Source organism: Schistocerca serialis, chromosome 2 (assembly GCF_023864345.2).
Source record: "Schistocerca serialis cubense isolate TAMUIC-IGC-003099 chromosome 2, iqSchSeri2.2, whole genome shotgun sequence".
NCBI classification, from domain to species: domain Eukaryota; kingdom Metazoa; phylum Arthropoda; class Insecta; order Orthoptera; family Acrididae; genus Schistocerca; species Schistocerca serialis.
Window position 1 is genome coordinate 701,603,969 of NC_064639.1, and position 16,917 is coordinate 701,620,885.

Here is a 16,917-nt window from a genome sequence, read left to right on the forward strand (position 1 = left end):
TTGTTTGATTGATATACTGTGTAATACTCAAGTGGTATGCAAATGTGGCATTTCATAAATAAAGTTATGCATCCCCAGAGACCCAAAATTTGTTTGTCAGCAGCGGAAAGGGGCGTTACCTGTTGTGCAGCATTGTAAGTTTTTCACCATTGCACTATGAGCCGAAAGTATTTTCTTACGATTTCCTTATCGATGTGTGATCTGACTGCTTGTAGCTCTTTCACAGAAGGGATAAAAACGTTACAGTCAGCAAGACTGGAACCGCAAACCGTAACAGACGCTTTCTCTCAAGTTAGCACGTTTCCAGAGAGCTAGGGAAGAGGCATGCATCTAGGTCTCCTCTTACGAGACCAGTAGTGGCTAGAACTCGTAAACCACTATTTAAAGGACGAGATTAGATGCGATTTTCACGGGCAACGACTTTCCTGGGCTGAAAACCGTAAATTTACAACCTTTTGTTACAGCCCAGGCGTTAATAATAATTCAGATTATTCAATGGAAATAACAGGAAAAATCAAGTGAACTTTGAGGCTTAATTCCGTGCACACCAGGAAGTAACTCGTCGATCACAGAGTTGCCAAATATACATTGCCCTGTTGCCAAGTCTCAGTTACATCACCAGCAGGAAGAAGACGAACCGATGTGATCCTACAGTGGACTCGGAAGTGACCATAGCTTACGTCTCAAAGACACAGCTGCTACGGCCTGGAATACGTAATCTGTCTGATTCACATTTCTGTAACTGGGTTTAGGAACTGGAGCGTAGTTACTAATAATACTCAGAACTGACTGCAAACTAAGCTTCATAAATCAGTAACTCTCATAGTTGTTTTTATATATCTTTCGTAAGTGTACTCAAAAAACTAAGAAAATCATTGACGAACGTTTTCGTGCCTCGCTGATAGTCGAGCACAATAAACAAATAAAAATAAAAAGAGACTGTATGTGTGCGCGCGTGCGCGCGTGTGTGTGTGTGTGTGTGTGTGTGTGTGTGAGTGAGAGAGAGTGAGAGAGAGAGAGAGAGAGAGAAAAGAGGGAGAGAGTGAGGGATAGAGATAAAAATAAAAAAGAATGAGAGAAAGAGAGTAAAAATTTGTTGCAAAGTAACTGAATCACGGTATGTAAAGAAATCTTTCATTAAAATGACATGTTATACATCATTACGAAATGTCGTATTCATGATCTATGGAACAAGTATTATTCTAATCTCTTCTAATCATATCATATTGCTGACTACTCATAAAGAGGCACGAATTACAGAAATTTTCGCCAATATCAGTAACCAAATCTAAACTTGAAAAAAAAAAAAAAAGACGACAGTTTTGTAATAAACCGGGACCCTGTAAAGACCCTTTCGTCCCTGTTAGCTAACCACGAAAGATGTGTGATATACCTCCATTCAGAAGGAACAATGTGTTCATGCATTTAAAGATGAAGCGCATGATGTGAAGTTCAGTGACGGAGATACGAACCCAGCACGCAATCGGATTGTTAACTAAGTAAAATCAAACGTTACGTATCGGTTTTTCTTACCAGCTCCTATATGTTTGAATCTAAAATAAGAATAAAAATTTTTGTGCCTGAGCGACAATCGAACCGCACACCTACCGTCCGTCTTTATCATCCACGAACATAGCTTAAGTAACACTTGATTACTCACCGACAGTAAGATGTATGCGTGTTTGGTCAGAAATAACAACACCTATTGCGATTGTTGGCAACACATGAACAGACATTAAAAATGCACGTTAATTTTCACTAGCAGACTGGTATGCACGTGATAGGGCTTGAAATGAAATTATGACTACTTTTGTACTGGATCAGGATTCGGACGCACATACTTACCTTTGGAGGAGACCTAGAGAAGATTGCAGTCTTGGGAAAAAGAACGAAATGATTGAACTATGCTGTTCCGAGAGATTCAGATCCTCGAAAGATGAGATACGAATTCGAATCACAGTCCAGCACCAAATTTTTCAACGTCTCTAGTTCAATCAAGTACAAGAAAAATAAGAGCCCTGCTCCTTTAAATGGCTATCGTTTCATCAAATAAAATAAAATTTTCTAATGTAACTAAGTTTACTGGAGACAGTATTTGTGTTTACCATGACTTCCGCCTATGTCATTTCCCAACGTAAACCTACTCTGCCCAATTGGTAATGAAGGAACGTGATGTTTAATGCGGATTCTGGATTATAACGTCTTTCTCTTGAGGTTACCAGAGGTAAAGTAAATCTGTTTGTGCCTCTTAAAATTAAATGCCTGAACCCACGCATTGCACCTGTAATAGTTCGTGCCACAAGACCATTGTGGCCACATTTCCCAGCCCCAGGAGTGTGCTGTAACGGATTATGCGCTTAGTTTACAAAATTAGTTACGGTGGAAAAAATATGAGTCTATTAAACGGTTAAGTAGAAGCAATCTTCTGACGTGGAGATTCTGCTATTCTCATGTCAGCAGGATGTAAAGACTCTTCTAGGTATCATAGCCTCGATGTAAAGCCATTTTGAAATATTCACTAACTCAGCAAATTTCTTAGTTCGAGAAAATCCACTGCGAAGTGTGAAGTTACCGGATAATTCGATTATTACCATCATTGTTACTACCATTTTCTTCATACCGTTGCTGGAGCACATGTGCTTGAAGATCATTTAATGTCTTTTGGTCATTATAGAAGTAGTTGCCCAAGATGAGGTTCTTTCCCTGTCTACGGAGTCCTTTTCATGTTAATATCAAACAATAGCAATTACTGGCAGATTACATTGAAACTAAAGCAATTGATGAAGACGTTACTTGACAACAAAACGCGCTGCGTTTCTTAATTTACTTGCGCCTAGAAATGGCTGTCGAATACTGCCAAACCAAAAGCCAAGGGATCTTACTGCCTTCCATTATACGTCGCTGTCAGTTCTTCCACAATATTTGGTCGACGTGACCTGTTTCAAGTTATGTATGCCAGATAAAGTTTTAGAAAATCAATTGTTTTCCTTTGCAATAAACAGAACGATTTTCATTGTAAGCTATCCAAGTTCAAAATTTTCGCATTATTAGTTCAGATTTGATATTCACTTCTATAATGTAGGACAGTATTTTACAGTTGCAAAACCTGCATCCGACTCATTGACCTTATACTTAGTCGCTGACCATAAATTCTAGCTCAGAGTGACACCAGTTTAAGTAACCTAATGTAGCGAAGACTGTTTGCCAGTGCTCTTTTTCACCGGAAAATATGCAATTCACTCATTGGGATCCAATATTATACTGTAACAGTAATTTCTGTGTGCACGCAATGCATGCGGATTGTGGAATTTAGTGGTGCTCTCTCTTCCACTTCTATATACAATATGCTTGACCTAAACGGGCCCTTTATCATTACAGGCCCTGGGCAGTGCAACATCATTCTGACAATAGTAATGTGCTTATACTGACAGCCTCACTGTTCTTTTTAGCTGATTTTGTAATCATTTAAATAAAACAACATGACCTTCCAGTGGGAGAAATTTCGTCCCCCTTTTCCTTGAGTGAAATTTGGCAGTAAGCTTTTTGCCTTCCAACCAGCGAAATGCGGCAGAGTACAGCCAGTAAACGATTCACAAACCACGATTTAATGCCGTTAAGACGATTTCTTTAAGTATTTTCTAAGTTTTTTGAGTACACTTACGAAAGATATATAAAAACAACTATGAGAGTTACTGATTTATGAAGCTTAGTTTGCAGTCAGTTCTGAGTATTATTAGTAACTACGCTCCAGTTCCTAAACCCAGTTACAGAAATGTGAATCAGACAGATTACGTATTCCAGGCCGTAGCAGCTGCGTCTTTGAGACGTAAGCTATGGTCACTTCCGAGCCCACTGTAGGATCACATCGGTTCGTCTTCTTCCTGCTGGTGATGTAACTGAGACTTGGCAACAGGGCAATGTACACTCCTGGAAATTGAAATAAGAACACCGTGAATTCATTGTCCCAGGAAGGGGAAACTTTATTGACAATTCCTGGGGTCAGATACATCACATGATCACACTGACAGAACCACAGGCACATAGACACAGGCAACAGAGCATGCACAATGTCGGCACTAGTATAGTGTATATCCACCTTTCGCAGCAATGCAGGCTGCTATTCTCCCATGGAGACGATCGTAGAGATGCTGGATGTAGTCCTGTGGAACGGCTTGCCATGCCATTTCCACCTGGCGCCTCAGTTGGACCAGCGTTCGTGCTGGACGTGCAGACCGCGTGAGACGACGATTCATCCAGTCCCAAACATGCTCAATGGGGGACAGATCCGGAGATCTTGCTGGCCAGGGTAGTTGACTTACACCTTCTAGAGCACGTTGGGTGGCACGGGATACATGCGGACGTGCATTGTCCTGTTGGAACAGCAAGTTCCCTTGCCGGTCTAGGAATGGTAGAACGATGGGTTCGATGACGGTTTGGATGTACCGTGCACTATTCAGTGTCCCCTCGACGATCACCAGTGGTGTACGGCCAGTGTAGGAGATCGCTCCCCACACCATGATGCCGGGTGTTGGCCCTGTGTGGCTCGGTCGTATGCAGTCCTGATTGTGGCGCTCACCTGCACGGCGCCAAATACGCATACGACCATCATTGGCACCAAGGCAGAAGCGACTCTCATCGCTGAAGACGACACGTCTCCATTCGTCCCTCCATTCACGCCTGTCGCGACACCACTGGAGGCGGGCTGCACGATGTTGGGGGCGTGAGCGGAAGACGGCCTAACGGTGTGCGGGACCGTAGCCCAGCTTCATGGAGACGGTTGCGAATGGTCCTCGCCGATACCCCAGGAGCAACAGTGTCCCTAATTTGCTGGGAAGTGGCGGTGCGGTCCCCTACGGCACTGCGTAGGATCCTACGGTCTTGGCGTGCATCCGTGCGTCGCTGCGGTCCGGTCCCAGGTCGACGGGCACGTGCACCTTCCGCCGACCACTGGCGACAACATCGATGTACTGTGGAGACCTCACACCCCACGTGTTGAGCAATTCGGCGGTACGTCCACCCGGCCTCCCGCATGCCCACTATACGCCCTCGCTCAAAGTCCGTCAACTGCACATACGGTTCACGTCCACGCTGTCGCGGCATGCTACCAGTGTTAAAGACTGCGATGGAGCTCCGTATGCCACGGCAAACTGGCTGACACTGACGGCGGCGGTGCACAAATGCTGCGCAGCTAGCGCCATTCGACGGCCAACACCGCGGTTCCTGGTGTGTCCGCTGTGCCGTGCGTGTGATCATTGCTTGTACAGCCCTCTCGCAGTGTCCGGAGCAAGTATGGTGGGTCTGACACACCGGTGTCAATGTGTTCTTTTTTCCATTTCCAGGAGTGTATATTTGGCAACTCTGTGATCGACGAGTTACTTCCTGGTGTGCACGGAATTAAGCCTCAAAGTTCACTTGATTTTTCCTGTTATTTCCATTGAATAATCTGAGTTATTATTAACGCCTGAGCTGTAACAAAAGGTTGTAAATTTACGGTTTTCAGCCCAGGAAAGTCGTTGCCCGTGAAAATCGCATCTAATCTCGTCCTTTAAATAGTGGTTTACGAGTTCTAGCCACTACTGGTCTCGTAAGAGGAGACCTAGATGCATGCCTCTTCCCTAGCTCTCTGGAAACCTGCTAACTTGAGAGAAAGCGTCTGTTATGGTTTGCGGTTCCAGTCTTGCTGACTGTAACGTTTTTATCCCTTCTGTGAAAGAGCTACAAGCAGTCAGATCACACATCGATAAGGAAATCGCAAGAAAATACTTTCGGCTCATAGTGCAATGGTGAAAAACTTACAATGCTGCACAACAGGTAACGCCCCTTTCCGCTGCTGACAAACAAATTTTGGGTTTCTGGGGATGCATAACTTTATTTATGAAATGCCACATTTGCATACCACTTGAGTATTACACAGTATATCAATCAAACAAAGACCCAATCGAAATCAAAGTGGTTAGTATTTTACTAATTCGTGCCGTTAGAGGCACGCTTGTGTACAGATACTCAGTTTTATTGAAACAGACTTTCGTCGTAAGTTTTATTTCATTTCTTATAATACAGTGCACAATTTTCGTACAGTTTCTTTTAGTGTTGTTAAAACATTAATTAACGTGAGAGAGAAATTACTCATCAACGATATATGCGAATTCTCTGATGTTATCTATAACAGTCTGACAATGCACATGCAGTTTATTGATTAGATGCATGTAGAAAACTTGTTCTGAGTTAAAGCAGTCAAACAAGGTTTTATGAAGAATAAAATGCCACTGCCACACGACAGCTAATGTAGAAAATACTTTTCTGACCTATTTTGGCACGATGCGCTCTCCCCATACATAATACAAAAGTTTCGAGATGCGTCTGCAGCCTGGCCATCTATTAAACCTGAAAAGAACAAAATGTCGCATAAGTTAGTCCTTTTTCCACATGCGACTATTTTGGGTTGAGAAGTGAAGGGAATTATGCTCAAAGTTCCATTAGATCGATAACTTCAGCAGACAGCAGTATGGCGTTTTAAAAAATGTAGCAGTGAATGTACCCAAACTCGCGATGTCTTATCATCAGTGCGCGACGCTTACCGCTATGCTACCTTTTCTTTGTTGTTTTTTTTATTCCTTTACATCATTCCCCTGCGTAGTGTTCTTCTTCATGACGAAATAAAAAGACTTCTTCTGTAAAGAAAAGAATAGTATTGTCCTTGAAAACATTCCCCTGCTCGTCCTCCAACAAGGTGGCACTGACTCAGCTGACACGCGATCCTCAAAACACGTCTTCTCGAAATTAATAAGCCTTCACTTTATATACCCCAAGCATTAAAGCTTGGCCTCGTTCGTTAAGTGATCCTTTCTTTTTCGCCCAGGTTTCCTTCTAGTAGTTGTGGGGGCAGACGTCGCTGAAGTCCGCAGACCGTCCTGTGCTGGAGTGTGATGTTAGGCAATGTTCCTTCGGATAAAGTGACATTCACAACGTGAGTCACAAACTGAAAACTTTCTCTCGACTATCGATAATCGTACAAAACAAAGTCCCAATGGAAGCAACGAAAAAAAAGGTACAAGTACAATAATTGTGAACTTGGGTTTTAAAAACTGAACACCTGTTGGTTCATCCATCTGTTCGTCTAGCATCCTCTTATAAGTCTCTTCATCGTATGTGTGTCATATCGTCACTAGTTGTAATGCCGCCATATAATTGGCAAACTTTCTCTTATATTTTGGGTCCCTCATCAGTAACTTAGCCTGTGTGGCGAGGTATACTCTGTAGCTCATGTATGTCCGGTCTTCCTGGGCATTAATGATGTAGTGCAGTGTGTGCGCTGCCAACCACGTCCACGTGTTCTTTTTGGTTACCGGATAATAAGTTCCATCCGGTTGGAGAATCGTTGTTAGAGAGATGTTCTGCGTTGTTGTCCTGCAGATCGATGCCATGGTCCTACGACACCAGTTCCATATATGGCCGTTCTCACCACAGGCACAACGGTGTTGTAAGGTGTCGATGACATTACATTCTCGACACTTGTCTGACACCGACAGATGTATTTTATTGAGTCGCTCTCTAGTTGGTATTGTCTGATTGACAATTTTGTACCAAGTGGATCGGACGTCAGTGCCTAGAACACTGTTATTGATGTTTGCCAGATTCTAGTCCAATCCGTAGAGGGGTACTTCGTCACCATGCGGTTGGCTCTTCCAGTTTCGTTCATCAGCCGATATAGTTGAGCAGATGTTAGATCGCTTAATGGAGCACTCGATTTGGACTTCAGGTAGCTGGCTTCTAAGAGAAACATCCTGATATGATTCGCCTTATAGTGCACTTCCCCCAGGTTTATTGGTATTAGCATGTTGTATGGTTGATATGTCCTTATGGCCATACGAAATGCGCTGTCGGGGTATTTGTGGCACAGCTGCAGTGTATTACGTACGAGGAGAGCCTTGCATTTCGTTGGGACATCTATTAGACCCAGGCCCCCTTCCGCCGGAGGGAGAGTGACGACGTTGATCCCCACCTTGAATATCTCACCCCTCCAAACATACCATCCGACTGCCGACATGATGCCCCTGGAAATAGTGTCTACCACCGGGAGAACCTGCCCAACATACCAGAGTTTGGAAAGGATCTTGGTATTGATGAATTGAACGCGTTGAAGCAGATTCTGTTCTCTGCTTTTATTTTGTTGAAGGCAGGCTTTCGTGATGGCCAAACGTTCTTTCCAATTGACTGCCGTTGTTCTTATAGGGCAACTGCTCATTTTTATACCTAGCAGTTTGACAGTCTCGCACAACCTGTAGGGACAAGTTACATCTGTCGGAAAGCCTCCCCCAATCGGCAATAATCTGGTCTTCGTATAATTTAATTTGGAGCCTGATGCTCGTTCGTATTCAGTGATACTGTCAGTGATCTCCCGTAGCTCCTGTTCCGACCGTATGACAGCACTCACGTCGTCCGCATAGGCAATACATTTTGTGTTGCATGAGTAGACAGTTAAGCCCCGAAGTTTGCAATGGAGCATCCGGAGAAGTGGCTCAATTGCTATTACGTAGAGAGGCATAGACATGGGGCATCCTTGTCTTACTGATCTTTCAATAGGAATCGGTCGGGTGAACTGACCATTAACAATGACCTTAGAATAGGCAGCGGTGTACATATTTTGAATCACTGTAATGAAGTCGTCACCGAATCCAAGATGTTTCATAATTTGGAACAGATAGCGGTGCGAAATCCGGTCAAAAGCCTTACATTGGTCTAAAGCAAGAATTGCTGCAGTCGGCCGTGTAATGGCACTGAACGAGATGATCTCTCTGTAATCCGCAAGACTTTTGAAGATAGTGCGTCCAGGTACTGCTGCTGACTGGCTGTGATGGATTATCGTCCCTAGGATGTTTTTAATTCTATTTGCAAACACGTGGGCCACAATCTTATAGTCGGAATTCAGGAGGGAGATTGGTCGAAAATGATTGATGTCTTCTTGTGGGTGTTGTTTCGGAACAAGTACAATTAAACTGCCGTTGAAGTCTTGTGGTAGTTGCAGACCTTCTCTAATTTCGTTACATATATGCACAAAACAATTTTCCAGTAGATGCCAGTATTCCTTATAAAATTCAATGGGAGGTCCATCCGCGCCAGGGGATTTATTAGGCTGAGCCTTCCTCAAGGCCATCTTAATTTCATCCGCAGTGACTTCACTCATCAGTGACTCCCTGTCAGCCTCGGCTAGTTTTGCTGTTAGAAGATCTTGCATGGCGGAGATGATCTCATCATCTGTCGTGTCTGCCATATAGAGTCTCCGGTAATAGTCAGTGATATAACCCTTTATTTCCATCTGAGTCGTCAAGAAGCTGCCATCTTCCGTTTTCAATTTACTGATCAGTTTTTGTCTTGCTCGTCGTTTCTCTCTGCCGAGGTGGAACGAGGATGGATGTTCATCGGAAGTACTGTTGGTGTCTCTAGAGCGGATTTTGGGACCTTCCATTTGTTTCCGTTTCAGTAGTAACAGCTTTGCCTTAATCCTTTTAATTTGTACGATGTTTTCGTGCGTGACAGACGTTTCGGAGTATAAATCACGAAGGCATCTAAAGTAAAATTCAAAGGTCTCCTTTTGCAAGCGGCTCCTGGGGTAGCTATAGGCCTTCAAGCACCTAATAAGTCGAGGCTTCGTATAGTTGCACCACCACATCGTGACAGACGGAAAAGTAGCCTGTCTGTGTAGACTCGATTCCCAGACCTCCTGCAACTGTTCTCGTAGCCCTTGTTCTCGGAGGATGTCTACATTTAATTTCCATCCTGTTTTGCCACGGAACGTTTTCTGTCTGGTCATACGAATGGTACAGTGGTAGGCCAAGTGGTCTGAGAAACATATTAGCCACGTTTCCGTTGCCGATATTTGCCCCCTCAGATTTTTCCCCACATAGATCCTATCGATGCGGCTGGCAGTTTGTGCGGTGCAATACGTAAAGCAGCTTTGGTTCCCATGTAGTATTTCCCATGTGTCCTCCAGTTCGAGCTGACGCACTGTTTCTGCGAGAGTTGGACAACCATTAAAATTCGGCCTTTGATCTTTAGGCTTTAAAACGCAGTTGAAGTCACCCCCAAGTACCACGTCTTCTGGATTCCGTCGTATCAGATATAACAGATCAGTAGCAAAGAACTGGGCTCTGCGCACTCTATTTTGATTACCAGAAGGGGCGTAGATGTTTATAAATCGTATACCGTGAATTAGACACGAAATGCCTCTCCCGTTTTCCAGTAGTTCGACGTCAGAGATGGTCACTCCCTCTTTGATTAGGAAAGCCGTACCGGAGGAGCTATCCGGAGTGGCGTTTTTTACCACTTCGTAGCCAGGAATGTCTAGGTGAAGGTTGTCGTCCACCTCCTGCAGCATCACAATATCCGCGTCACAGCTGTAAAGGTAGTCGCGAAGGCTGTACAGCTTCTGAGTCGAGGTAATTTTGTTGATATTTAACGTGGATAACTTGTAGTCCTGAAACGGAGGGGGCATTTCCAGCTAGTGGTGCGAAGTCTCAATTCAAGTATGGAAGGGAGACGTCGGTGGGAACCATTAATAAGTATCAGAAAAGTAATTAGCGTCCCCTGTCGGAGTTGTTGAAGCAGGTCCTGTCCTTTTAAGTTCCTCATCCCTCACAGCTGAGGAAGCACCTTTCGCCGAGCCGACCTTATTCGTTTCAGTGTCCACTGACATGCCTTCTACGTCATCTGCCCAGTCGCCAAAATTAACTGAGTCCCTCTTGGTGTGTGAGGCTGTCTCAGCCAGACGGAGGTGTGTGGAGCTATCCCTGAAGACCCGTCGTGTAGTCTTTTCCCCTTCAGCGAGAGCGTGGTCTCCGACCTCTGACTGGGGCTTCGTGGTGTCTGCCACATCGCTGGTGCCACTCTGTTGCTTCTCATCAGGGTTTCCATGTAGGGCATCGGTAAGGTCGCGGGCAATTTGCAAACCTTTCTCACGCAAACTTAGTGCAGTTTGCTTGGCATTCTTGTGGGCTATTCTCCTTTTCTTATGTTTCTTCGGCGAACTGCCTCGCCTTCCATTTTCGTCAGCCTCTGGAGATGAAACGCTATCTTGCCCACCAGTTAATCCTCCCGTTTGCGCTGAGACATGCATCTGTTTGTTGCCAGTGTCCGAATCGTTGATGTTTCCTTGGGATTGTACATCACAGTGAAGGCTGGCCAAATTCGTACCCACTGGCTCGTTAGTTTCCGTTGGAAGCTCAGGGGTTACATCAGTGATGTCCTCTGTGGTGGAAGTTTCCATTGGCGTCACTTGGTCGTCGTCCAAGGCGTTGGAAATTGTGTCCACAACTGAATGTTCCACGTTGGCCACGTTCGCGCGAGCTGCCGCCACATATGTCAGCGGTAGTGAAGTCATCCTATTAGCTGGCACGGTGTCTCCTGGTGGCAACTGCGTCACCCTTCGTTGGATACATTGAGCACGAACGTGATCCGTGGCACCACACCCAGAGCAGGTACGCGGTTGACCGTCATATATGACGATCGCCCTGTATCCACAAATAGTAAAGTAAGATGGTATGTGCCTCTGCAGTTCCATTTTAACCTGCCGAACACCGTTCAGGACAGGAACCTTAAACGTCGCCCATTTTTCGGCAACATTGCTAACAACTTTAGCATAATTTTTGAGCACCGCGTCGATTTCAGCCGCAGGTACTTCAAATGGTAACTCAAAAATTCGAAGAGTTCGAAGACCAAATCCTGCATGCAAAACCTTAACCTATCCGATGTTCCCATCACGGTGCTTAAATTTAAGCTTACCACTACACGACTGCAAGATCTGTTAGCAAATATCAGCGGTTTTAAACTTGATGTAGACAACGCCACGACAGGTGTACGCCGATGATATCGTCAAAGGATCGTTTCAGACTTTCCTCAACCCATAATTCTATCTCAAAAGACTTCGGTCGTGCATAGTTGTGATCGAATACAAATTTCAACGTGTCTCTGCGCGTTATGTCGTTCATGTTCCGGTTCTAAACATTGTCACACAATAACACGTTATTGTGGCCGCTAGAACAGCGTCTACTCACCAGTAAACAGCACACAGCACACAGCCAGCAGCAGCGAGGACGTAAACACGCCGCGCGTCCGCTCGCCACGGCCGCTGAAGGCCGACTGATACTAGCCGACATATAGCTACACCACCTCCAGAACTCAACAACAATTCCTCCAGAACTTGCGTATTGCACAGTGCTGTGAGATAATGCATATGGCCGGATCTAGACTTCTGAGAGACAGACAGTTACAGCTTTTCTTTTGCACTGCACGACATTTTCAACAAACAGATAGCGCAATAGAGTAGCTCAAGTCGAAAGGAACACTTCCAGTTTAAATTTCTGCATCCTACACTGTTGTCAGTTCTGTGTAGGTTTCAGTTACGTGATTTTATTTCGGTGATTACAAAATAGAGTCGAATGTATGCACTGGGTAGCCGAGGCAGCTAGTTCATGGCGATTCGGTCAACCAAGTAAATGAATGTACTGAACATGCTGCAAACCACTACAGGGAGTCTGTGTGTCAGAATTCTCATCCAGTGTGGCGCGACATTGTTATGATAGAAAATGAGTGATAGAGAAGACAATCTGGTGGTCTCCTGGATTGATGCTAGGTTCATATACTGATGGTCTGGGTTCGATTCCAACTTCTGCTGAAGATTTTTGATAAGGAGAGACACATTCTGTTCTCTTCTGGCTACGCCAAGTGAAGAAGGTATAATGGCGTTGTGGTCTGACATTCATGTGAAACATGATATTCCTTCTCTACCAAGTAAACGCTAGGTTGAACCACAATAAAGCCAGCAGTCGCGACACGTAGAAACTCTATCAACAGTAACCTTTCTTATACTAGTTATTTATTTCTAGTGACGAAACAGACGCTATGTAGGGTCACAGGACGCTTATTCCATCTTTTATTCGAGCTTCTGTATGTCGATAAATAGGTTCTGATCTGGGAATGCAACTCAGACCGCCCTTAACGCGGAATTTGATCCCTTCGTGACAACACAGCTCGACTGCAATTTGTTGTTTGTTCAAAACTGGATATTCCTCAACATCTCCAGATATTGCGCGTGAAAGAGTTCGAATCCTGGCCCGGCACTAAAGCTTTCATTATGTATTATCAAACTCTAGCATGAGAACACCTACCTGCTGGCGGGTAATAATTTTGATTTTGAATGGTTTTTTTCATTCGTTGTCAACATTAACGATATCTGACGTTTTTGAGTCCCAGTGAGACACAGAACTGTTTGCGAAATCATTGTAAATTTAAGGATGTTATTCCGAGCTGCTGGCGGAGAAAAAATCGGAAGCTGACGTCTCTTTGTATGCAGTCAACAACGATGTGTGGGGCTCGATTCCCAGTCAGCACTGAACTCTTCGTCATACTATTTCTGGTTCAAACATGATCACATGTCGCTGCTGGTGCAACAAACCCATTTTTAACGTTCGTTTTCTCTAGAATATAACAGCGATAGGTGCCAGGTTGGAGTCCTGGGAAAGAAAAAACTAATGTTTCGTCTCGTCATTTCAGTTAAAACATCTAGCTACTGCCGAGAAAATCCGATATGTCACAGTTGATTCTGCTTCGATGACAATCCAATTAGGTTCTGGGTTCGAATCCCTGCCCAACACAAAGCTTTACCTCACGGCATTTCAAGTAAGTTACTTGTGAAGAAGCAATATTTAACATCTCTCGTAGTTAGTTAACAAGGACAATAGATGCTGGGTAGGAATTCGCGCCCGTTAACAATGTTTACGTTATGTAATTTAAAGTTGATATTTGCTAACTGATACTGTCTAAAATCGAGGTATATCACTCTCTGTATGCCTAGTCAGGAATGAGTGTTAGTTTCCGTCAGTCACGAAGTCTTTGTTTAGTCTGCACGACCTGGGTTTGAATCCATACGCAGAACGAGACGGTTCGTCGTGTCATTTGAAGTTCATACATATTCTCAACTAGCTGCTCGTGGGTAACTTAAATTTTTAATGTCATTTTGTGTTAAATAATAAGTATGGTACGTTATTTTGAAGAGGAAATCATGAATACGACGAACTTTCTACGTGAATTACCTACCTGACGTAATAATGAGAGTGGTAACATTTCATGTATGCCATTTATTGTAATAAATGTGAGCTTATAAGCCTGAAGAACCGTCTTATCTGTGATAAGATGTTCCCTGATATTTGTAGTATTACTTTACATCTTGAGTCATTGCGATACAAAGCAGTGTTTTCTAGTGGTGACTTGTTGGAACCATTTTCAATAGTCAAACGACTGTACCGAGGGGCGATTAGAGGACCTGCTAGACAGCTGCGCTATGTGGGTTGCATTCGAATCAGGCGAAATGCAATTCATGTCGTTCGGATACTTTTGAGCACGACTGTACCTTACAATGCATTTTGCAGTATTTATTCTTGATGCTATGTTCGGGGCTTGATTTGACAAGAAGTTATCTTAATCTAAAGTATGCCTAGGTGCTGTGTTTATACAATGAGTAGCACAAGGAATCCTTTCGTGATTTTCCAAAGCCTTTATTACATTGGCACCCTGGTCGGAGACAAAAACAAAACTGTGCAACATGTCGGCGAAATGTCCCAATCAGCCATCCTCTCTTCAATGTCTTTCATAATATTTACTCTCGTCTTCTTAACGTCCGGGAATTTTGTTGTAAATAAAACATTGTTCACAAGAGATCAATCTGTGTTAATGTAATGTGTTGTAAGCGTCAAATAGCGCACCTGATTATGGGAATCAGTCCACATATCAACTGTCTCAGCACATATTTTATTAATAACTTCCGCAATAACAGAAGGCATTATGCTGTTTCGTATTGCATCAGCTTGTTCTTTGACATGTATGCTTATAGTAGACGGATGTGGCATGACATCTGCCACGTTAACTTCTCCATAATGCGCACATAGATGTATAAATTCTTGGCCTAGTTCTCTGAAACCTTCACCGGACACAGCATTAAAAGGTCTCATATCTTCAGCACACATTGCAACACACTTTGCTGTAATACTATTTTTTATTACTGCCGGTATCCCTGAAGGAGCTGTATCTTTGTGAGGTTTCTTGCAACTGTGTTTCTTTAAATGAGTGATTCCCGACTGGAAACACAATAATGTGGAGCAGTTTATGCGCGATACGTATCCAGTAGACGCACTGTTTTCGTCTACAACCAACAGAAATGTACTCCATACCTGGCTTTTTGGACCTTCCCGTTTCTTCAATGTGTGAACATTGGTTTCTATCTTACGTCTTACTGCACTGGCTTCCTCGGGCTGCATGATTACAGAGAGAGACTCACCACAAATGAGAAGCCCGTACTGTCTGCAGTCTCACACGGATAACGACACGTGTAATGGGTCTGAATTTACGTGCTACGTATTCGGTCACGGCTTCTATGCTCGGTCACAAGAACTAGTGCAGGCAGCCTATCCAGTTAGGGTGTACTCGCCCCATCTCGTATTCTGCGCTCGCTTACTCGGTCATGCAGGACTCTGCTGTGGAGTACTTATGGCCTGACACGATCGATTGTAATCGGCCACTTTGACCTCGACTAACTCATGTACTATTTAAGTTACATGCCTATAATTCATACCAATTTAGGTTTACACTAATAGCTTTCTAAAGAGACATAAATCGACGAAATCGGATGAACCGTTTAGATTTTGGAAATTCGTTGCTGGGTGTTAACTTGTACAATATATCGTCAGATACTAAACTTTAAACTAATAAAGATATTGAAAATCTGATTACACCATCAGAATCGTCGTGCAAATAAAGGTAATGTACATGTTTCTTTTTGAGGTATCACGATTCATCTGGCTAATATTAATTTCTATTCGAATTGTGGAATGTCTGCCATTAAGGTTTCACAACGTCTGCCATCTTTGGCACTCCCGGCGTGCCTCCTTCATCAACACAGCGTCACCATGGAATTCCCAGTCACGCGGCTGGACCAGCCATTGTGCAGCACCACGCGTTTGCTAAGCTAACGTTCGGCACCACATGGTTGCTGCTGGGCTGCGACCTGCTGAGGGGCCCCAGCTCGGAACTTTTCAGGGCGCCACAACACACCCGTTACCTCACAATGTGAACACAATTCTTTGCATGTAATGGCGAATAAGTCCGCTATAAAGAGTTCACGATAGAATTGTGACAATGGCTCTCAGTAATGCGTCTCACTGCGTACGATGCTTCACAAGTTGAATGCTGTAACGCGAACTACAGATGTATATTCAACACGTTTTTTCTTATTTTTTTCTTGTATTTGTGCTACTTCAGCCAGCCTCCGATACATATTGAGCACTCACACACACACGCACATACAACTATCATTCGCATACAGTATTTACATTGGTTTTAATCATATTATTTATATCTCAAAGTGTTCCCATCATTGCCATGAGATGTCACTGCAAACGCCAATTCAATATGGAACACAAAACATTCATGCCTGCAGACAACTTTCCTGGCGTTCACTTGCTTAAAAGTGATGACATTTGAATACTTAAAGTTGTTCTCCGAATTTTATTCATATCCCGCAAACAAAATACACTACGACACAATCGTCTGGCCATAGATATTACTACTCGTACGAAGCTGGAGCGGATCGCTAGTTGTACGTATAGAAGGAAAAATACATGATGAAATTTGTAAGTGATTTGGGAGTGTACAGGGTGCGAAATTCAGCACAGAGATGGCTCCAACCGGATAAACATAGAGTCGAACTGAGCCTGAATGACAGCTGCGGTTGCATCACTCCACGCTGCTTCAACTTTATATCACAGCTTACCAATCTTAGTGGCTGGTGAGTGGGGGTGTACGAATTTCTCGGAAAACCGTGACAAGATGTTTCCACTGAGCGAGAGATCGGGAGAACCTGCTGGCCAG